This window comes from Pogoniulus pusillus, chromosome 35 (assembly GCF_015220805.1).
Source record: "Pogoniulus pusillus isolate bPogPus1 chromosome 35, bPogPus1.pri, whole genome shotgun sequence".
Lineage (NCBI taxonomy): Eukaryota > Metazoa > Chordata > Aves > Piciformes > Lybiidae > Pogoniulus > Pogoniulus pusillus.
Window position 1 is genome coordinate 5,358,118 of NC_087298.1, and position 5,330 is coordinate 5,363,447.

The window sequence follows — 5,330 nt, forward strand, 5'->3', positions numbered from 1 at the left end:
TGCTTCCTATGACTGCCCTGCTGGGTTTCTAACATCCAGGAAGCTGTCATTGCAGTAGTCTCAAAGATGCTAAGCTGCAAGTTACCCTCACAAACATCACTGATGGGTCCATTTCCAGAGGAAAACCACTAGAGCTACTCGAACTTAGAGATAGCAGTGAAACCAGCTTCTAGATGAGGAAAGTTCCACCATAAGAGGGGCTAGAGACAAAATGAACTCATTACTGCTTTCAACCAGTGCCAGGTATTAAAAGAATTGAACTGGTTTAGTGCAATTGGCCTTTTTTTTGTTATGTATACAGGCTTGGTGATGGACGAGTCATCAAAAAATAAATACAGAAGTAATGATGGTAGCAATCACAGAAAGCAATTTCCAGCTATAATAAAGAGTCTCCTGCTTGCGTTCAGCCTGTACTAGAGTATTGATTTCTCCCTTTCTTTATTGCACTTCACTCCTCTCAGTTCACCAAAGCCCCAACCCCAGCACTGCCTACCCTGCCAGCCACCAGCTCTGACGAGCAGCCTTGAATTATTAATATGCAGAAGTCCTTTAATTGGATGAGATGCAATTAATACTTTATTGGAGGTGCTGCAGAGAAGGAAGGAGGTAGGGAAAGTGGGGGAGATGATGTTGAGAGTTGGGCCCACAGTATGGGAACAAGCAAGAACTTGAGGCATTGTCTGGATTGCTGTGTGCCTGGCTGGAAGAAGAATCCTAGAATGGCCTAGGCTGGGAGGGATGTCAGCTAGCAGAGACCTGCTTGACACACTGAGAGGCTTTTGGGGTTGTGACCCATCCTTTGCAGATGGTGTTCCTAGAACATCAAGTGCATGGTACAATGAACCAGAGTTGACAACTTGAGGAGCCTACAGCAGGTACAGAGCTCAGCAATGAGCTTGTCACCCACCTGCATCCTCAGTGCTCTTTTAAACAGCTTCAGCATCTCATGCCAGTTGTCATTTCTTTCCCAGAAGCAAAGTGGGGCAAGCACATGGAAGCAAAGCTGCTGTGCTCATCATACCACCAGACTTTGTTTTCAGGGCTTTAACAAATTAATACTGCTCCACCATGCACAGTTCTGCTGGCTTCCAGCTGACAGGCAAGGCCACAGACCATTAATGTTAATTAATATTTGCATTACAGTTGTGCCTGGAGGGCTCAATTCAGGTCTCCATTGTGTGATGCATCCTACAAACATATTGAAGATCAAGTCCCCTCTTGTGCTCCTCAGTCCACAAATGTATACAGAGACACGTTCCTCTGCCAAGAAATAGCCTTTTTTCTCTTGCTTTTCATAACTTGTATTTTTTTATGGCTTCAGTAAAGAAGCCTGGATGGCTATTATAAAAATAAAAAAAGAAGAATAGGAAAAACAAAGCAAGATTTAGTGCTTGCAGAAGCAACAGGAATGACAATTTCATACCAATTTCTTTGCTGTGCCCCTAATGCGTGGATAAAAGAAATAGTATTCCTGGCATACATAGTCCACTAATGTGTTTGAGACATGGACAAGCTATTGGGTCATTTTGCCTGACTCCTTCTCACTATACATGGCTCAGTTTCCAGTGAATGTCCCTGTTCTGACCCCAGAAACTGAAGGTATGTGACTGAAGGCTGTGTTCCAGAAACATCCCATGCCTTTGTGACCAAAATGTATCAAAAGACTGGAGAGCCTGCTCAGTCGTTTGTGGAGAAAGAGGCTCTTTGCCCTCTAGGTCTCATCAATGGGATGTGGGCAGCTGAACAGGGAGACTTGATTTTGGGGAAAACATGCACAGATATCTGCCCCAGCATTCCCATGTGGCTGAATCAAAGGATCATTTCAGTTAGAAAAGACCTCTAAGATCATCAAGTCCAACTATCCATCCAGTGCCACCATGGACATTAAACCATGTCCCAGAGTGCCATTTCTATGTGTATTCTGAACACCTTCAGAGATGGTGACTCCACCAGCTCCCTAGGCAGCTTACTCCAAAGCCTGACCACTCTTTGTGCTAGTATGAGCCTAGCTGGGATATTTTGGTGAGAAGAATTAGATTATAGGCTGTGAGAAAGGAAACAGTGGTGATGGCTACTTCACTCATAGGCTTGCTGAGATGTACAAAAATATGAACACATAAATAACACAGTTATAAATAAGTCAATAAAGACTTCCCTGATATCCAATCTAAACCCCTCCTGTTGCAAACTGAAGCCATTTCCTCTTGCTCTATCACTTGGTACTAGTAAGAGACCAACCCCCACTTCATTACAACCTTCTGTCCAGGAGCTGCTGAAAGTGAGGTGGTCTTCCTCGAGCCCTAGCTAAATAATCCCACTTCTCTCAGCTGCTCCTCACAAGACCTGTTTTACAGCTTCATTGCTTTTCTCTGGACCCTCTCCAGCACTTCAATGACCTTCTTGGAGTGAGGAACCCAAAATGGAACCCAGTATTTGAGGTGCAGCCTCACCAGTGCCGAGTACAGGGACTCAATCACTTCCCTACACCAGTGACCATTCCACATTGGCACTACCTATGCTCAGTGCTTTGATGCTGTGCTGAATCCTCTTTGGGGAAAAAAAAACCACAAACCCCAAAACAACCTCTCAAAGCAGGTTTGTGCATCAGTTTTCTTTCCAGCAATCAACTTGGGACTTCTCTGCTCAGTCTTTGCCACACCACTATTTCTTCATCCACTCTGTGCATCTTCCCCACACTCTCTTGTGTCTTTAATTAACCTATATTGTACCTCCAAGCACAGGCTCAAAGCCAGAGTAATAAGTAATTTGCATGGTCCTGGGAGTAGAGATATGCTCTAAATCTCAAGCCTCCTTCCACTCCTAGCTTCCTCTGAAATAGAGGTGAGCTTGGCAACAGCTGCATTCTGGCTCAGCTGCTCCATTAGCAAGCTGGGCAGGTGGGGCCAGGCTTTCACCTCTCCCACCTGCTATGGGGACACAAGGTTTGGAGTCATTGAAGGCTTCATTCTTCATTAAAAAACCCTGAAAGTTCATGTGGCTGCCAGGAGCCTTAAGGATAGGCAGACTTAAGTCCTTTGCTGAAATGAACTGTAAACAAACACATGGTCCTGCCAGGATCTAAGAACTGGGTCTTGCAGAGAGGTTCAAAGGAGCTCAGTTCTTATCTGTCTCAGCTAGGCTAAGCAATAACACAGTTCTTCTTTGCTAACCTGTTACCAAGGGTATGCCAGCCTGTACTACCTGAAGATGAGACATGAGAAGCCCCTTGCTTTTGCATCACCTCTGATTTTCCTGTTCCTTCAAGTATCACCACATCAAAAGACATGCTCATTTAACTGCACCAGAATTACTGACCACACAGACAAACAACGCAGCTAAGATCAGCCACTTGTGAGTGGTAATCAGAAATGTTTTCATAAATATATTAATGGCAAAAGGAGGGGGAAAGGATTCAACTACCTGAAGGGAGGTTGTAGCCAGGTGGGGTTGGGCTCTGCTGCCAGGCAAGCAGCAACAGACCAAGGGGACACAGTCTCAAGTTGTGCCAGGGCAGCTACAGGCTGGATGTTAGAAGGAAGTTCTTGAGAGAGATAGATTGGCATGGGCAGCTCAGGGAGGTGGAGTTGCCATCTCTGGAGGTGTTCAAGAAAAGCCTGGATGGGACATTTAGTGCCATGGTTTAGTTGGTTGGCTAGAGCTGGGTGCTAGTTTGGTCTGGATGAGCTTGGAGGTCTCTTCCAACCTGGCTGAGCCTATGATTATTGGTTATGGAGGGGAACACAGTAACTAAAAAGGAGAAAAAGGCAGAGGTGCTTAACACCACCTTTGCCTCAATTTTCATTTTTAGTCAGACAGATTGTCTTCAGGACACCTGGCCTCCTGAGCTGGTAGGTGGGGTCAGAAAGCAGACTATGCCCACTGTAATCCAGGAGGAAGCAGTTAAGAACTAAAAGGGTCTCTGAAGACAGACAATGTGGTGTCCATCCACAAGAAGGGTCAAAAGGAAGACCCAGGAAATTACAGACCTGTCTGTCTGACCTCAGTGCCAGACAAGTTTATGGAACAGACCATTGTGAGTGCAATCACACAGCACCTACAAGATGGCCAAGGGATGAGACTTAGCCAGCAAAGACTTCCGAGGAGCTGGTACTGCATGACCAACCTGATCTGCTTTTATGGCCAAGTGACCTACCTGGTGGTTGTGGGGAAGACTGCAAATGTAGTCTATCTGGTCTTCAGCAAAGCCTTTGATGCCATCTGCCATAGCAAACTCCTGACAAAGCTGGCAGCCCATAGCTTGAACAGGGGCATTGTGCTAGGTTAAGAACTGGCTGGATGGCCAGACACAGAGAGTGGTCTGCTCCACTGTCCTCCCTTCCCTCTGCCCACAGCAGCCCCTGCCCCACTATTACCACCTTTCATCCTGCCTAAACAACTCCTTCTCTACTACCACCCTTTTTCATCCATTCCACAGCCTGGGGCAAGACCCTCACCTAGCCAAGATACCACTTAGAGAAGCTCAGCTCCAGGAAAGAGGTTCAGCCAGCACCCGTGGATGATGTTAGAGTTGTAATTGAGTTTGTCCCTATCTAACCGGGGGGCCAACCAGGCCCCCCGGCCTTTGAAATCCCCTCCACCATTCACCCAGTGCACACCACAAGGACTCACCGGTGATGATCCGAGGAGGATCCCTCTGCCCAGTTGGGCAAACTTAGGGCTTCTGCCCTTCCCGGGGCCGATTATAAAGGGGAGTGGGGAGGGAGGGCAAAGTGGTCACACCTGGGGTGGGAGGAGACTCCAACAGAACCCAGGTGCTCTGAGTTTGGGGGAAAAAGGGGAAAATGAGGTGTGGGGAGAGAAAGGGGCAGATAGGGTGGAAAAGGAGAGATGGTGCTGAAAGCAGGCAGGTGGAGAGGAAAAAGATGGAGAGAAAAAGAGGAAGATGGGAGAAAGGAAGGAGATAGAGAGGGAAGGAAGGAGATGAAAATGAAAACTGGACTCCAGTATTGGCACTGAAACAGCCTTTCATTACCAGCCCTTTGTCACTTCTGCTTGGAGTGGTAACCAGACATCTCCACTGGCTCTCTATGTTGGCTGGAGAAGAGCAAGTCACACCTGCTTAAGAGGGAAAAATGAGGGAATAAAGAAGAAAACTAAGAAATACAAATAAACCCAAATCCAAGTTACAAACATATATATACACAACGTGTGAGGTCTTTCAGCTTTTACTCCTTTCTAGGCTACTTATATTTGTTTCTCTGTTGGTATGTGATTTGCCTCTGAACCTCTGTATCCAAGACTGCAGAAACCAAACAGGTGGTGATGTGTCTCACTTGGAGCTGTCTGCCACAGGCTCCAAGTTGGACCAT

The 5,330-nt window shown here is 46.5% G+C and overlaps 1 long non-coding RNA gene across 1 annotated transcript; it reads right to left on the reverse strand.

The window, feature by feature from the left end:
* Nucleotides 1-548: 548 nt before the first annotated feature.
* On the reverse strand, nucleotides 549-4,682 carry LOC135190189 (uncharacterized). The gene is made up of 2 exons (XR_010308446.1): nucleotides 4,630-4,682; nucleotides 549-1,338 (listed from the first exon to the last, which is right to left on the reverse strand). It is a non-coding gene; the product is annotated as an uncharacterized LOC135190189 (long non-coding RNA).
* Nucleotides 4,683-5,330: the final 648 nt, after the last annotated feature.